Consider the following 19,100-nt stretch of genomic DNA (forward strand, 5'->3'; position numbering starts at 1 on the left):
TGCCCCTCTGTTCCCAGATGGAGACACACAGCAGCATCTTCCCCTTGGCTGGCTTACCTGAGCTGCAGGTAGGATAGACAGGATTTCTGGCCTTGCTTGCATGAGCTGAGCTGGCTGGAGAGCAACAGAAACTCTTTGCCTGAATGTCCCAGCTGGTATCTAGTGGACAAATTGAACATGGGGGCCAGAAATATTGAATGGTGGTCTTACATGTTTAATCTATATTTTCAGCTCTTTCAACTGGCACTGATAAAGTCTGGTGCTGCTGCTAAGTCGCTTCAGTCATGTCTGACTCTGTGCAACCCCATAGACGCAAGCCCACCAGGCTCCTCTGTCCCTGGAATTCTCCATTCCACTTACCTATTGCTTTTTTGTTAACAAAGTGGTTCCACATTCCTTGCCTCATTTAGTTCTCCCAACAATCTCATGAAAACGTATTGTTGCTTACCCCTCAATTGTAGAAACAAGCTTGAAGGTATGGGAGGATGTGGTGCCTGTAGGGGACCAACTGTCTAATTATCTGATCACCTGGGTCTCAGCCCTTTGCTCCCTGGGCCTCTGAGCACATCTGCAGGTTCTTCTCATGGTCTCTGTACAGAAAGGTGGTTCCAATTGACCACTGGTGTTCAAAGCTGAGCTTCCCAGCAACCTTATCTAAGAGACTAAGCAAAGCAATGGTCATGGGTGCCATCTCAGAACCAGGAACAGAAAGCAGGAACTCCCTGGAAACCTCCAACTCCACATGGGCTGAGTCAGGGAAGAGGGTGTGAGGACAGAAGAGCCTGCCCCAGAGAGGAGGTGACGGGAGCAGGACGAGAACGAGAGCCAGCGGGGACAGTGGACTTGCCCGGTCCACCTGTGCCTTCCCCTTGGCCACCCGTTCTACTGACAGTCCTGTCTGAGTCACCAGAATACAAGCAAGATCACAATTTGTAATTCACACTGGGACTGTTGTCAGTATCTAAAAATAATAATTTTCTTTGTATTTTTTTTTTGTGCTTTTGCTGGGTTTTTAAGATTCCTACAATAAAATACATGTTACCTCTGATATTTAAAAAAAATGACAGTTTTGTGTATTGGTTTCCTGTGGCTGCTATAAAAAAAAAAGACAGCCACATATATGGTGGCTTAATCCTTTGGCCACCTGATGCAAAGAACTGACTCATTGGAAAAGACCCTGATACTGGGAAAGATTGAAAGCAGGAGAAGGGGATGACAGAGGATGAGATGGTAGGATGGCATCACCGACTCGATGGACGTGAGTTTGAGCAAGTTCCGGGGCTGGTGATGGCCTGGCGTGCTGCAGTCCATGGGGTCACAAAGACTCGGACACGACTGAACGACTGAACTGAAAACAGTAGAAACTCACTGTCACCGCTCTGGAGACTCCAAGTCCACAAATAAGGTGTCTTCAGGACCACACTCCCTCCTAGGGCTCCAAGGAGGCTTCTTCCTGCCTCCCCCAGCTTCTGGTGGCTCCCAATGCTGCTGCCTGTGGCTCCATCACTCCAGTCTCTGCCCCGTGGCGCCTTTTCTGTGTCTCTGTCTCTCATAAGGACACCAGTCACTGCATTTAGGCTCACCCCATCCCAGTGCAAATCTCATCTCTAGCCAAACTTTAAGGACATCTGCAAGGACCCTATTTCCAAATAAGGTCACATCCTGAGGTTCTGGATGAACGTCAATTTTTGGAAGACCCTCAAATGCACTACATATTGTTTCAGATTTCCTTTTTGTTATTCCAAAATAGGTTTGATCCTACAGAGCTAAGACTGTGTGATACAGCAGGACTTTATGGCGAGAGGTCTGATTTTACGACTGTCCTGGGCCCCGCCCGCTGCATCACAGAGTCCCAGGATTCTGAAAGGAAGCAGAACGGTCCTCTTCCCACCCCAGGGATGGAGCACTGTGTGCAGCAGAAGGCCCTGGGCACGCTGGGTGTTGTTTTGCAGCCTCACTGATTCGTGTGTGTCTAGTGGATCTCCTCTTTTATTTATTTATTTTATTTATTTATTTTTTTATTTATTTTTTGGATCTCCTCTTTTAGACCTTTGGCTCCCAGGGGTCAAGGACCAAAGCCTCAATCGGCTGGGTCCTGCCTTCAGCTCAGTTCCCAGAGTAGAACATCCTTGTTAAATGCTTGTCAACCTGGTGTAGACACCCGTTCCAAACACACACAGGCTCAGTCTACACCACCCACCTGGACCTACCTGGGACGGGCCCTGACACCTCCCCAAGTGACTTTTCCAGATGGACCTCACCCAGAGGAGGTAAGGCTCATGAGTTTTCTTCCTGGAACTCACTTTTGGAGAAAATAATGCCATCTTATATATATACACAAAGAGAGAATTCTGACAGCGTGTTTCAAGTCAGCTATTAACAAAAGTAGAGAAATAAACAAACGAGGAAAAAAAAAAAAAAGATAGTGTTTTGGGTGATACTGGAGTTACCCAGAACTGAAAGGACAAACTGCACATCTATAAATGGACTAGCCACTTATGCTCACTGAATCACAGAGGCAGAAAAGTCAGGGAGGGTGTGGTCCAGATAAGAGACAGCTTACCTCTCCTCTTAGCCTTCTGCTCCTTCAACCCCAAAATGCACATGGGGCAACAGCTTTTCCGGCCGGATGAGAATTCAGCTACAGAATTGCTCATATTTTCCCAAATATCTAGTGGTTAGCTGGAAAATGGTGCAAGCCCAGTTATTTTGGGCAACTCTGCTAACACTCTTTAAAGGAGGCGTGGAAGATCCTGTCACCCCTGCTCCATCCTGTCCAGGACCCCACGCGGACTTCCCTCCAAGCCCTCGGCTTGGCCTGCAGGCCTTGCAGCCTGTCCTCTGCTCACAGCCTCACCTGTCTCCCCTGCTCCCCCTAGGCCGCACTGACGGCTCCCGGAGTAGACCCTGCTTGTCACACCTCTGTGCCTCTGCCCTACTTTGCAGCTTCCCTCCCTTGGCGAATGCCGAGTGACCCGAAAAGCAGCTCCAGCCTCTCCTCTGCGGAGCCCTATCTGCCCCTCCCCAGCATCCTCCTGGCTGGTCCCCCAGAGCCCCACCAGTACTCTCCGACCCCAGTGAAGCCCTCTGTGCCCACAGGCTGGCTTGGCTCTCCTCTGATGACAAATTCCACTGAAACCCAATGGGTCTCACTGATTCCTGAACTCCCACTTCCTGGGACACGTTTCCCAAGTTTAAAGCTTTGTATTGATAGTTTGTTTCTAGAGTCTATCAATTCATCTAGCATCTGGTTTATGGTAACAGAAGTAAAACCAGAGCTGGAACTCTCAGTAATTGACTGGTTCCATCCCTGTTCCAGTGAGCCCCGAAAGGGAGAGCCAAGTGCCTCCATCTTTGTGTGCCCCTGACATGTTGAAAGTCAGAGGTATCAGGGCCCTGACGTCCTTGTTCCCCCAAATCTACTGTACCCAGGTACCCCCCTTTAATCTTGGAACCCTGCATCTCAGGCACTCATTCAACCATCTGTGCAACAACGAACATTTGGGATACCTCCAGGTGAGGATGGAGGTGCCTAAGGCCTCCCTCCTACCTTGAAAGAGCTCTCGGTCTAACGGGGAGATGAGACGAATGAACTGTAAAACATGGGCATCCTTCCCAGCCTCGATGACAGACTTGTCACACGGGCAAGAACTCCTGGGCCGCCTCTTCTCGCTCAGTGGCAGAGAATGCACAGTAGGCGCTCACTAAGTATACAGCTGAACACACAGTTAAAGGGGGCGGGACTTCCCTGCTGGTCCAGTGGCTGAGACTCCACGCTCTCAATACAGGGGACCCGGATTCAACCTCTGGTCAGGGAACTAGATCTCACGTGCCACAGCGAAGATCCAGTGCACGCATGCTCAGTTGCTAAGTCGTGTCCCACTCTGTAACCACATGGACTCCTGTGTCCATGGGATTTTCCAGCCAAGAATACTGGAGTGGGCTGCCATTTCCTCCTCCGGGGGATCTTCCCGACCCAGTGATAGAGCCCACATCTCTTGAGCTGGCAGGTAGGCTCTTTACCATTGAGCCATCTGGGAAGTCCAGTGCAGTCAAAGAAATAAGTATTAAAAAAAGAAGTGAAATGACATTTATTTTAAAACAAACTGAAAACAAAGAACAATTGCAGGGAGAACTTCCGGGCAAAGATGGCAGAACGAAGAAGTCCTCTGATACCCAACAAAGTGAAAAAAAAAAACCATAAAAACAAAATTCACCAACAACAAGTGGCTTGTGCCAGAAGCACTGGAAAGGCCAGCCAAGAGAAAGGCGGGAGGTTCCAGTTTGGTGGAAAGACGTGTGCTTCCTGACCCCACCCTTCAGCCCTGGAAGCGTTTCCGCGGAAAGACATTCTTGCTGAGAATTCTCACACGGCTCCTGCAATGGGGGCTGTGGGGCAGGGGGCACAGACAGCCTGGCAAAAAGTGAAGTTAAAACCCTCAAGAGCAGAAGTCCCGGCATAGTAGAAGGAGCTCAGCAGAGGAAAATGATGGTTTCCAGGACAGGGGGGTTGCCAGATTGAGGACACTAAAATGTGCCCAAACATCCCATATACACTTATATTAAACAATTATCCATCGTGCATCTCAAATTCAGATTTCCCCGGGACATCCCACATTTTATCTGGCAACCCTACCAGGGCACTGTGCTGAGCTGGACCAACAGTCTGGTGCCCCTCAGAAGAAGAACGTGCCCTGGCTGGGTCAGTGGGCCCTGGGAAGGTGTCAGCACTGGGACTCTCGGTGCCAACAGCACTCAGCTTTGGCAGAGGGCCCCCTCCTAGCCCCTCACTGATCACAAATGTAGATGACAGGAAATCTCAGAGCGACACGGAGTTTCAAACTACACTTCATCCTCCCTGTCTGCACATTCCCTGTCTGTGGGTTTCATGTCCACGGGGCTCACATCTGCAAATTCAGCTGATGTGTCACGTCCATGGGCCTCACATCGCAAATTCAACTAACGTGAAATTTTGACCATAGCTGGGTGAATCTGGAGGTGCAGAAATCCACAGATTCAGTGAGCAAACTGTGTTCATCACACCGCTCCACTGTATGTAAAAGACTTGAGTGAGTATCTGAGGTTTTTGGTATCCAAGGGGCTCCTGAAACCCCTTTCCCGAGGATGCTGAGGGATGACCATATGGTCAAGAGAGGAAAAGTCAAATGAGTCCCCGGTAGGATGGGAGAATGTATCACACAAACAGGAAGGCTAGGCTGAGCAGCCCCTGTCACGTGATGGAAAGATGGAAAGAATGTTGAGGCAACAAATGAAGATGAAAAGGAAGAGGGACAAGAGGAAAGAAAGAGAGACCAGGGAGGCGGGAAGCGTGAGCCACCATTGAAAGACCTGGACGAAAACATGACCCAAGACACAGAATCAGATTCCCTATGAGTTTTCTACACTAAATATATTTTTTTATGTATTTATTTATTTAGGCTATGCTGCATGACATGTGGGATCTTAGTTCCCCAAACCAGGCATTGAACCCACACCCCCTGCAGTGAAAACACAGAGTCTTAACCACTGGACCACCAGGGAAGTCCCTAAATATATATTTAAAGATGAATGCAGCCACACAAAAACCAAAAAGTGAGATTAGAAAATAAAAGAATAGTATTGCCCAGCCAGGGAACCAAACCTAGAAACAATTTACAGATCTAATAAACAAATAATTATAATCAAGGAGAGACTAGACATGGCTGAAAAGCAAATAGATAATAAGGAGTTAATATCTGAGGCAGTCACAGAATATGCAAAAGGGAAAAAAAAGAGACAAAGGTAATCTAAGAGAAGATAATGAATACAGAAGCCAAGCGGGGTATTCCAATAGAAGGAAAATATGTACCCTAAAGTAGACAAGTGGAATAGAAGAAATTACTTCAAGATATAATACAAAAAAATTTTCCCAAAATGAAGAAAAAAGTGGCTACACCACTTGAAAGAACAAACTTGTACCAGGAAAAAGGTTATTTTTTTTTTATAGCAAAAGATTATGAGATATAACCTGGTTTTTATTAAACATCCATTTTTTAAGATTTTTTTTTATCTGTACCACTTTTCAAGTCTTTATTATTAAATGTGTTGCAATATTGCTTCTGTTTTATGTTTTGGTTTTTTGGCCAAGAGACATGTGGGTTCTTGGCTTTCAGATCAGGGACTGAACCTACAGTCCCTGCATTGGAAGGTGAAGTCTTCACCACCAGACAAACAGGGAGGTCCCTAAACATCAGTGCTAAGGAACTGATTATTTAAGCATACAACCAGAAAAAAGTACATAATTTACAATACGGGGTGGAAAACTCATTAACTTCACACTCATCCAAAGAGCAATGTCTACTCTCTGTTGGGGGGTGGGGCCGGGGGTGGGAAGAGTTTGATTTAGCCAAGTAGTCCTTCAGGAAGAAAGCAAAAGTCAGACCTTCTCAAATATAAAAGAGCTCAGGAATATAGAACCCATGAATCCTTCTTGAAAGAAATACTGGACAAGAAACCCAAGCAAACAAAAGACCAGCCAAAAGAAAGAACTCTAGCCAGGGCATGGTAAAAGCACCGGGGGTTAGTGATGCGAATACTTACATTTATGACTAACATGAAACAATGAGGATTGTGCTATGATGATGGTAAATATTATAAACCCCGGAGTGGCAGATACAAAGACGCTCCTCTCAGAGGCCCCTGCAGATCCGGCTGTGAGGAGCTGGCTCCAGCTGCTCCTTCTTTCTGCTTCTGAGCAGAGGTTATGATCTCCTAGGAGGAGTTATTGTTTAGTTGCGTCAAACAATTTTGCGACCCCACGATAGCCCCAGGCTCCTCCGTTAATGGGATTTCCCAGGCAAGAATACTGGAGTGGGTTGCCATTTTCTCCTCCAGTGGGGGATCTTCCTGACCCAGGGATGGAACCCACGTCTCCTGCATTGGTAGGCAGATTCTTCACTGCTGAGCCCCCAGAGAAGCCCCTCTTCTTCACTGTCACAACCAGTGACTGAGCAGGGTGGTGGTGGAAGGGCCCTGCCAGTTCCGCCCAGTGTGGGGTCCCTCTAAGGGGCAGTCTTTGCTCTGGAGCTCCTCGTTGGACGGGCAGGGCTTCAGCCAGGTCTGCAGCACAGACCGACAGCTCCCCTGTTCCTTCTTCTGCAGGTTCCAGTCTTCAATCTGCCTTTCACGCACCTATCTATTCTCAAAGAGCCCAAGACAGCACGCATAGCAAAACAAAAGTTATATGTAACAGGAACAGGTAGGTGGAGAAAGGAGGGGTGCAGTTGTGTGAGACAGCTACTCACCCTAATTTTACAGTGGGCAGTCAGGACCTGCTGCAAAAAAAAAAAAAAATGTGATTGAACAAAGACCTAATGACTCATCTACTCATGTTTTTTTAACTTTTTCTTAAGTAAAATCTTTAGATCGGTATCTCCTGTGGTGAGGAAATTAAAATTCAGCTATGCCATCAGGTTTCCTTCCCATTTTTAAAAGTCAAATAAAATTAAAGTTTAATATCTTTAATCATGAAAACCATGATACTACTTTTATAAAAATTATTTTATCTTGTCTATCTATGTATTTACCTATTCTTCTATTCATACAGATAACCTGACATGATGTTCACCAAATGCTATCCTACTTGTTTCTGAGTGATGGGTGATTTGTTGGTTTTCTATTTGCATTCTCTACATTTCTTTGGTTTTTATAACATACATGTAAAACTTTCATAAGAAACAATAGAGTCATTACTTTAATAACAAAGGTAACAATTACTTTAATAACAAAGGTAACATATAGCTCACAGTTCTAAGCACTTTATATGCATGATGTTTATAAGTTATAAACAGGTGAATTATCATCATCATATCTATTTTTACATAAAGAAAATGGGACAACTGTTTACATGGAGTCTCAGAAAAATTTGAATAAAATATTATTAGAGTAATAAGTTTAGCAAGGTACTGGCTATATACAAATATCAGTTCAGTTCAGTTCAGTCACTCAGTCGTGTCCATGGTGTGAACCATAGCACACCAGAAATATTTATATATAGAAATATTTATACAAATATAAATTGCATTAATATACACCATCAGCAAACACTTGGAGTCAATTAACAGGAAGAAAGACACCTTTTATAATAGCAACCAAAGTCAGAAAGTATCAGAAATGAACCTAATTATAAATGGGTACAATACGTATGCTTTAAAGTCTATTGAACTCTAGAGCTTTTGAACTCTACTGAAATTCATGAAAAAGTGCCACAGTAAGTGGAAAGACAGTCCATGTTCAAGGACAGGAACATTCAGTGGAGATGTCAGTCTTTCCTGAAAGGAAGGCTACGATTCCAACCAAAACTCCAGCTGGGCTTTTCATGAGCTTAACAAGCCGATGCTAAAACATCTGTGGAAAAACAAAGGATCAGACTAGATAAGGCACTTCTGAGTTGATGCCCTGGTGGCTCAGATAGTAAAGAGTCCGATCCTGGGGTCCGGAAGAGTCCCTGGAGGAGGAAATGGCAACTCACTCAAGTATTCTTGCCTAGGAAATCCCACGGACAGAGGAGCCTGGTGGGCTACAATCCATAGGACCGCAAAGAGTCAGACACAACTGAGCGACTGCACTTTCACAGAGCAAATAAAGTATTGTGATATTGGTGCAGAGAGCAACAAAATGCATTGGAATAGGACATGGAGCCTCTTACGGACCCCCACAGCCATGGGACTTTGAGATAAGACAGACGTGGCCCTGCAGATCCGTGGAGGGAGGAAAAACTATTCAGCAAAAGATGCTGGTACCAGTAGCTGCTCAGATGGGGCAAATGAAATTTGATCTCCAACTCAAACCATTAACAAAAGTCAATTCTACAGAGATTAAAGGCTGAAATGCGGAAAACAAAAAAACTCTAAGAAGAAAATATAAAAAAAATTTTTTTTATCTTGGTGTAAGAAAGTATTGATTAAGACCCAAAAAGTATTAACATAAGATAAAGTATTAATAAAATTTAAGGTATTACAATTAATAACTTACCTTCATCAAAAGTTACCATAAGGGACTTCCTTGGTGATCCAGTGACTGAGACCGCGCTCCCAAGGCAGGGGGCACGGGTTTGATCCCTGGTCAGGGAACTAGACACCACACGCTGCAACCAGGAGATTTTGTGCTATGACTAAAGGTCCCTCACACTGCAGCAAAGATCCTGCACAGCCAGTTAAACAAATATTTTTTAAAGTTACCGTAAAATAGTAAAAAAACAAAAACAAAAAAAAGCCACAAACTGGGAAATAATGTTGAAACACACTGTCCTATAAAGAACAAATAATTAGTATTTAGGACACTCCTTCAAAATAAAAGGAAATAAAACCAAAAGTCCAAGGAAAAAAATTAGTAAAACACATTAATGGGCATTTTACAGAAGAAGCACAAATCCCAGCACACTTATGAAAAGGGGCTCAATCTCATTAATAATCAGAAAAACACATATCAAGGTCATTGATAAGCTATCACTTTACACTTTGTTGGCAAAAATTTAGAAGTCAGACTATACCAAGTGTTGGAGAGGATATAGATAAACAGATGGTCTTATACATTGCGAGTAGGAGTATGAATTGATACAGACACTTTGGAAAGCAATTTATTATTCTTTTTTAAAGTTGAACGTTTGCATACTTAAGGACCTGACAGTCCCATTTCCTGGTGGCTCAGATGGTAAAGAATCTGCCTGTAATGAAGGAGACCCGGGTTCGATACCTGGATTGAGAAGATCCCCTAGAGAAGGGCATGACAACCCACTCTAGCATTCATGCCTGGAGAATACCATGGACAGAGTAGCCTGGTGGGCTGCAGTCCATAGGGTTGCAAACAGCCGGACACAACTGAGCCGGCTGAACTGAACTGATAGGAAACGGATGTCGTTTATTTCCAGGATAGGTAGACAGCATAGAAATGGACCCAAGTTACTGGTTCATGGTTATCACTCTGCTTTACAGCCTAAATACATATGACATATAAGCTTTCCCTTGAGTCTTGTATTTTAAACAATGATAAAGAAGAAGATTAATTAAAAAGAAACTGAGGCACAGGCTGGTTAGGCTCAAGGCCATGGAGCTAAGAGGTGGAGAATGAACTGCAGAACCCGCTCCTGCCTCCTGCTGTCTCTGGTCCCCTCCAACACCTCACATTCTCGATGAGCTCTCTAAAGGAGGAGGTGCCATGTAGTGAAAAGAAGGATGAAATTATGCCAGTGCCAAGTGTCTTCTAATTTTATAGTAACAGGCCAAACTGGCAGAAGTAAAAGTGGGAAAATGAACAGAAAAAATAAAAGTCACTGAAAGCATTTGGACACTCGGCATTCTGAGACTTGCCCCAGTGGTGATGGGTGCAAACGCAAACCCATGTGTAATCAGCCCTCACCTTTATACGGAAACTCTTAATTTCTGTAAGGACTCCTGAGTCCTTCGAGAGGAGCACTGCGTGTGTTGGCAGCCATAAACAAGATAACATATCCCAAACCCCAGCAGAAGGGCTCCACAGCAGAAGCTCCGGACACGCTATCACAGACCCAGACCACTCCACACCCCTGTGTTCTGAGAAAGTCTTCATTTCACTTAAGCCCCCATATCTAGGGCTTGGATCCTGTCTCCGTAGCACTTAATTCCTTCATTTCAAAAACACATTTGATTTCCTTTAAAACCAAAGCTTTTCTGATTTTACAGACAACATATGCTGATTATAGAAAATATGAGGAACATCAATAAACGTAAAGAAAAAAGGAACATAAAGTACACACAGTCCCAACTCATAAAAATAATACCTTTATCAGTATGTTTATTTCTCTCCAGTCCTTTTTTCTGTGCACATGTAGCTATGGATTTACGTGTGGGTTTGTACTCAGATTTTCCTGCTTAACTGAGATCTTAGAATTTATACAGTGTTAAATACTTTCTGATTGATCAAAGTAAAGACTGATCCTCCCCTCATTTTAAAGATAACACTTTGCCTTTCTTTTCTGAGCTCATGACCACACCACATCCTCTGTTTGGACTGGACTGGTGGCGGCTTCATGAAGGTTTTTGTGACTGTTGCAATTTCTTTGATGTCTCAATCCTTCAGATGAGAGATGTCCTGCGTCAAGTACAAATCAGATGAGCTTTCCCAGGACATGGTCTCTGGCGCTTTGGAGGAGAATTATAAGAATGTGCACAGCATTTATGTATTTTTCCCCCTGTTGTTTCCTTTTAAAAATTTTTATTGGGATATGGCTGATTTACAATCTTGTGTTTCAAGTGAACATCAAAGTGACTGAGTTAGACACATACGTATGTTCATTTTTTTTTTAGATTCTTGTCTCACATAGGTTATCACAGATTATCGAGTACAGTTTCCTGTGCTGCACAGCAGGTCCTTACTGGTCACCTATCTTATCTAAAGTGGTGTGTAATGTTCATCCCAAGCTCCTGATTTACATTTGTATGGTGCTCTGAGCTCTATGACCCTCCTTCACACAGAAATATAACTGTCATTCCTATGGGAAACGGAAGGCAAAGTGGTAGACATATCAATCTGTACTCCTGAGTTGGATAGCCAGAAGTTAAATCTCTACCTCAAAATTCTGAAAGCCTGAGTTTCCTCGTCATTAAATTGAGGGTAATGAAAGGACTCATATGATTATGAAATGGCAATTAAAAGACCCAGCACATAAAGCACTCAACAGCTCCCGGCATGTCACAAGTACTGATACACGTCACTACTGTTATTGCTGTAGCCCTGGTGGTGGTGGTGGTGAGGATGACGATGACAATAACAGCATAAGACATATTTTTAATCCACTTTGGGGTATCATTAACATGCAATAAAAGGGTGTATTAATATACAGGGTATTATTAATATACAGTAAGATGGACTCATTCTAAGTCTCCACGAGTTTGGACAAATATACACATTCAAGTACCCAGGTATAGATTATCGTCGTTTTTGTTGTTCGTTGCTTAGTCGCTAAGTCATGTCCGACTCTTTAGCAACTCCATGAACTGCAGCCCTGGGAACCCTAGCCCAGAGTCTGTCTGTGGGATTTCCCAGGCAAGAATACTGGAGTGGGTTGCCATTTTCTCCTCCAGGGGATCTTCCCGACCCAGAGACTGAACCGTGTCTCCTGCTTGGCAAGCGGATTCTTTATGCCTGAGCCACCAGGGAGGTCCATAGAATATTTTATCATCCCCCAAAGTTCCCGGAGACCCATTTTCAGTCTATACTGAATTCTACCACCACACATGTAAGAAACTTATTTTCATTTCTCCTGACCCAGTCTTTACACCATGGCTTCATACATTTAACATTCACATATGTCATACATCCCAGAATATATTGTGACAACTTTTGTTCAAATGGTCAGCTCTCCTTCAAGGCAATAGAAATAAGAAGAAGACTGCAGCCCACTAGGCTCCTCTGTCCATGGGATTTTCCAGGCATGAATACTAGAGTGGGTTGTCATTTCCTACTCCAATTACACTACAGTAAAACATAAAACAAAGATACTGCTTTTCTCACATCATTTCCGTGGAGAAGGCTCCTGTCATCTTTATCTTTGTTCTTCCATATATAATGTGTCTTCTCCCTCTGATTCCTTAGAATGCCTTCTCCTCATTGGTGCTGGCCAGTTTTATTATGATGCACTCCAATGTGGTTTCCATCATACTTCCTGTCCTCGGGGTTCATGCAGCTTCTCAGGTCCACATGCTGATAGTTTTCATAGAATTTGGAAAACGTGGGGGCCATTATTTCTCTACACGCTTTTCCTACCTCCCATCCTTCCCTGTTTTCAGGGCCTCCTGTCCCACTTCTGTTGGCCCACTTGAAGTTTTCCCTCAGATCACTGACGTTCTGTTCTTTCTTTCTGCACGTTTCACTGTGTGTGTGTGTGTGTGTGTGTGTGTGTTAGTCACTTAGTCATGTCCAACTCTTGGCAACCCCATGGACTGTAGCCTGCCACACTCCTCTGTCCATGGAATTCTCCAGACAAGAATACTAGAGTGGGTAGCATTTTGCTTCTCCAGGGGACCTTCCTCATCGGGGACTGAACCCAGGTCTCCTACATTGCAGGCAGATTCTTCACCATCTGAGCCACGAGGGAAGCTGTGTTGGATAGTTTCTTTGCTATGTCTTCAAGCTCCTTAACCTTTTCTTCTGCAATCTAATCTCCTATTAATCCAATCCAGTGTACTTTTTTCTCTTATTTTTTAAATTATGAAAGTATGATAACCCATTTACAGGAGACTTTGAAAATACAGAACAAAGTTACATATAGTTCTATTATATATTACAATTATTTTTAAGCAGATAATTAAAATGTTTAGTTGGCGTTTCAATATCAAACTCTCAAAACTTAATAGAATGAATAGACAGAAAAGTAGAAGGATATGGTAGACCTGAATAATACTATGAACCAATTCAACATAATTAATACAATTTTCACACAAGAGCAGGATACATATTCTATTCAGTTCCCATAGACCATAAACCAGGAAACACTGGAATACATCCAAGGACATAAAACAAGGTGAAAAAAAATTTCATGGTCTACAGGTATTGAAATCATAGAGTCTGTTCTCTTATCACTTGGAATTACGTTAGAAATTAATATCAAAAGATTATTTTAAATCTAACCTACATACTTTCAAAGGCAATGTGACATTTACCAAGAAAGACCTTTGACTTAGCCACTGAAAGCCTCAGGAAAGTTAAAAGACTGAAAAAACACAGAGGGTGATTGCAGAGAAGAAAGCATTTAAATGAGAAATTAACATGAAAGATACTTTTAAAAACCCCATGTATTTGGAAATTAAATGTACACTTTTAAATGATGGGTGTGTCTAAGAATCCATGACAAGGAAAATTAGAAAATATCTGTAAGAGAATAAATGAAAAAAGAATTTATCGAATTTGTTGCATGCAGCTGAAGCTGCTCAATGCAACTGAATACAATGTGGAATCTTGAATAAGGCATGAAAACAAAAAATGATCACTAGCATAAAAGTTTATGAAATTTGAATAAAATCTGTAGTTAATAATACTGTATCACATGCTAATTTCCTGGGCTTCTTTTTTTTTACAACATAGTATTTCTTTACATTCTCAGAATTGGATTAGAAGTTTCAAGCCTCATTCAAAATTTTTTAAATCACTAAGATAATAAACTTTCTATGCTTTTAGCAGTAATATTAGATGCTAGAATAAATGGAACTCTATCAAAGTCTTGAGTGAATATAAATTAGAAATCTAGCATTCTATTCATACTTAGTCAAACAAGCAGGACCAAAATGTGATAATTTTTTCAGCTAGGCAAAATTAATAAGTTTTCTAAAATATAAATATACATAATAAATATTTATGTATATATGTATGCATATAAAAGCTTTTCTACTCTATGATAGAGGCTTGAGACAGGACAACAGAGAAATGAGACAGAGAAATTGGAAAACAAATTAAATGGGGGCACTGAATATGAAATAGAAAAGGTAGAACAAACCAGAGAAAAGATTATCATACAGTGCAGTTGTTTTTAAACACAGCAGCTCATGAGAATCAAATCTGGAGCTCTGCAGAAAAAAATAATATCTGGGCATTTGTATTTTTCAAAAAGTTCCAAGATAACTCTAATGCTCATTTGGATTTTTAAAAAGTGATTATAGGCTTTTCTATTAAATGGTGATAGAGAATTTGAGTGATAGAGAATTCTATTATTTTCTGTGGACCAATCATGATACAATGATATCAAAACGAGTAACAGTTACATAATCACAATAGTGGGCTTCCCGGGTGGCTCTAGTGGTGAAGAGCTTGCCTACCAACGCAGGAGACACAAGAGACCCTGGTTCAATCCTTGGGTGGGGAAGACGCCCTGGAGGAGGGCATGGCAACCTGCTCCAGTGTTCTTGCCTGGAGAATCCCATGGATGGAGGAGCCTGGCGGGCTGCAGTCTATAGAGTCACAAAGAGTCGGACATGACTGAAGCGACTTAGCACACCCACAAGCAATCACAACAGTAAGAGATGTTTATCAATTTTCACAGTCAGGAGCCAGACAAAAACTAAAAGATAATTACAATTACAAGCCATAATGGGAACATGAGTAACCTAACTATAAAATAATCACGCACAATCTGGGGGGTGACGTAGAGTGATGTGGTAAGTGGAAGTGCATACGTGTGTGTGTGTTTTTATCCACCCAGTGGGTCTATGCCTTCTGGCTGGTGCATTTAATACGTTTACATTTAAGGTCATTATTGATATGTATGATCCTATTACCATTTTCTTAATTGCTTTGGGTTTATTTTTTGTAGGTCTTTTCCTTGTCTTGTGTTTCCTGCTAGAGAGGTTCCTTTAGGATTTGTCGTAAAGCTGGTTTGGTGGTGCCGAATTCTCTTAACTTTTGCTTGTCTGTAAAGCTTTTGATTTTTCTGTCAAATCTGAATGAGAGTCTTTCTGGGTAGAGTAATCTTGGTAGTAGGTTCTCCCCTTTCATCACTTTAAATATATCCTGCCATTCCCTTCTGGCCTGTAGAGCTTCTGTTGATATATCAGCTGATAACCTTGTGGGAGTTCCCTTGTATGCTATTTGTTGCTTTTCACTTGTTGCTTTTAATGTTTCATCTTTGTCTTTCCTTTTTGTTAGTCTGATTACTGTGTGTCTCAGTGTTTTCATCCTGCCTGGGACTCTCTGCACTTCCTGGGCTTGGTTGACTCTTTCCTTTCCCAGAGGGAAGTTTTCAACTGTTGTCTTTTCAAACATTTTCTCTTGCTGGAGGGTCTCCTGTGGAGGCAGTGGGTTGCCCCAGGGATGGGGGCACAGGCAGTGGCAGCCCTTGTGTGGGGCTGTGGGGGGCAGTGCGCCCCTTGCTGTGAGCCCTCTTGAAGGTCACCATTAATCCTATCAAAGAGCCTGTAGTCTCCAAGGCTGGGTTGCTTCAGGCCAAACCACTAACAGGGAGGGAGCACAGCCCCACCCATCAACAGACAACTGGATTAAAGTTTTACTGAGCACTGCCCTGCCCATCAGAGAAAGACCCAGTTTTTCCCATCTCCAGTTCCCCTCGCCCCCAATCACCAAGCTTACAAAAGCCTCTTAGCCTCATCCACCAGAGGGCAGACAGAAGAAGCAAGAAGAACTACAATACCAGCCACCAGAATGAAAACCACACCACAGAAAGTTAATCAAAATGAAAAGACAGAAAATTGTGTTCCAGATGAAGGGACAAAACCCCAGAAAAACAGCCAAATGAAGCAGGGATAGGCAACCTTCCAGAAAAAGTATTCAAAACAATGACAGTGAAGATGATCCAGGGTTGGGAAAAGAGTGGAGAAGATGCAAGAGCTGTTTAACAAAGCCCTGGAAGAAGTAAAGATCAGAGATAAGCAATACACTACAAGGAACCGATAGCAGAATAACTGAGGCACAAGAACAGAGAAGCGACCTGGAAGAGAGAATGGCGGAAATCGCTGCCACAAAATGCAACAGAGAAAAGAGAATGGAAAAGAAAATTGCAGACAGCCTGAGAGACCTCTGGGACAACATTAAACACAACAGCATTCACATTATAGGGGTCCAGAAGGAGAAGACAGAGAGAAAGGACCCAACAAAGCAGTGAGCTTTTCATCTCACACATTGTGGCATTCGTCTCTATAAATTTCATTCAGGTCATTTTGATATGTTCCAGGTCTCTACTCAGACTTTTTTCTTTAACACACAGAATATAGTTATAGAAACATCTTAATGTCCTTATCTGCTAAATCTAACATTGGTGTTGGTATGAGTTGATTTTGATTGGTTGATTGACTGATTACTCTCATAATGGGTTGTATTTTCATGTTTCTCTGCACATCTGATAATTTGGAATTCAATGCCAGACACTGCAAATTTTACCTTGTCGGGTGCTGGACTTCTTTATTTCTATTAATAATCTTGCACTTTCTTGGCATAACTAGAGAATGACATTAAGTTACCTGGAAAAAGTTGATTTTCAGGTCTTGTTTTCATGATTTATTAGGTGAGTCTGGAACAGAGCTCAGTCTAAGTTTAATTACTCCCCACTGGGAAGGCAAGCCCAGCCACAGACTCTGCCCGTGCCCGTGAGTTATGCGTTGTCCAGTCTGGCTGACGGGAGCAAGCACTGTTCCTGGTCCTCCGGGCTCGCCTTTAGATGCATTTCCCCAGCTTCAAGCAATTTCCTTCCATGCACGTGAGGATCGTGCTCTGCTAAGCGCTCCAGGAGGAGCTCCTGTAGTTCTCCGGACTTGGCCGCCTAGTCCCTACTCTCCAGTGCTCTACCCTGCAAACTTCAGCTACCTCAGTCTCCCCAGACTTTCAGCTCCTTGCCCTCAGCTCGGCAAGTCACCCAGGGTTCCATGTTCTTATGCAGCAGCTCAGAAATATTGTCAAAGCAGTAAGCTGGGGCAATCCTAGGGCTCAACCACTAAACACTTCTCAGGGATCTCTATGTCCTTTGTGGGATAATTCCCCAGGGCCCTGAAAACTATTGCTTTATATGTCCTGTCTGGTTTTTAGTTTTTAGTTTCAGATATGAGGATAAATCTAATCCCTTGGGACTCTATCTTGAGTGGAACCAGAAGAATCAAAGGAAATATTTGTATCCATTTTGTGGAAATAAGGGGCTTCCCTAGAGTTTAGTGGGTAAAGAATCCACCTGCAATGCAGGAGACCCTGGTTTGATTTCTGGGTCAGGAAGATTCGCCGGGAAAGGGATAGGCTACCCACTCCAGGATTCTTGGGCTCCCTGGTGGCTCAGCTGGTAAAGAATCCAACTGCAATGGGGGAAACCAGGGTTCGATCCTGGCAGGCTACAGTCCATGGGGTCTCAAAGAGTCAGACAAAACTGAGCAACTAACACATACAGTATATATAGAATGGATAAACAACAAATTCCTGCTGTATAACACAGGGAACTATATTCAATATCCTCTGATAAAACATAATGGAATACGAAAAAGCACGTATATGCATGTATAACTGAACCACTTTGCTTTGATAGCAGAAACGAACACAACATTGTAAATCAACTATACATCAATTTTTACAAAACCTAATGTAAGAAATTCACTTCTACTTCACTTAAGTTGTAGATGTATGGCCTGAAGGTGTTCATTGCGTTGCCTTGTAAACCTTTTAATGTCTGCAGGATGTGTAGTGATTTCCCCCCTTTCACTCTTAACGTTAGTAATTTGTGCTTTTACTCTTCTTTTTCAATTTTATCCAATGTTTATTAATTGCATTGATCTTTACAAAGAAGCAGCTTTTGGTTATGTGGATACTCTTGTATTTTTCTCACCTTTCTTTCATTTACATCCGCTTTTACCTATCTCTGGACTTCCCTGGTGGCTCAGACGATAAAGCGTCTGTCTACAATGCGGGAGACCCGGGTTCGAGCCCTGGGTTGGGAAGGTCCCCTGGAGAAGGCAATGGCACCCCACTCCAGTACTCTTGCCTGGAAAATCCCATGGATGGAGGAGCCTGGTAGGCTGCAGTCCACGGGGTCACTAAGAGTCAGACACGACTGAGCGGCTTCACTTTCACTTTTCACTTTCATGCATTGGAGAAGGAAATGGCAACCCACTCCTGTTCTTACCTGGAGAATCCCAGGGACGGGGGAACCTGGTGGGCTTCCGTCTATGGGGTCACACAGAGTCGGACACGACTGAAGTGACTTAGCAGCAGCAGTAGCAGTTACCTATCTCGGGACTCCCCTGCTGGCTCAGTGGGTAAAGAATCCACCTGCAATGCAGGAGACACAAGAGACATGGGTTTGATTCCTGGGCCCGGAAGATCCCCTGGAGAAGGGGAAGGCAACCCACTTCAGTATTCTTGCCTGGGAAATTCCTTGGACAGAAGAGCCTGGACAAAGAGTCAGACACGACTGGCATCACCTATCTTATTTTCTTTTTTCTACTTATTTTGACTTCAATTTGCTCTTTTTCCCTCTAGTTTAAAATAATATTTAGGATCTTTCTTCCCTTCTAGTATAAATATTTAAAGTGATACATGTTCTCCTCAATCAGTGTTTTAGCTACATTTCACTCATTATAATACACTGTGGTCAGGTTTTCACT

At 43.0% G+C, this 19,100-nt stretch overlaps 1 long non-coding RNA gene across 1 annotated transcript in view; it reads right to left on the reverse strand.

Moving 5' to 3' along the window:
• Positions 1-4,082: 4,082 nt before the first annotated feature.
• The window catches only part of LOC133234603 (uncharacterized), a 96,534-nt gene continuing 81,516 nt past the window's right edge, over positions 4,083-19,100 (reverse strand). Inside the window, exon 6 of the long non-coding RNA XR_009732219.1 lies at positions 4,083-7,313. This is a non-coding gene — a long non-coding RNA (uncharacterized LOC133234603). The remainder of the gene's footprint in view (positions 7,314-19,100) is intronic.

Source organism: Bos javanicus, chromosome 21, assembly GCF_032452875.1.
Source record: "Bos javanicus breed banteng chromosome 21, ARS-OSU_banteng_1.0, whole genome shotgun sequence".
Lineage (NCBI taxonomy): Eukaryota > Metazoa > Chordata > Mammalia > Artiodactyla > Bovidae > Bos > Bos javanicus.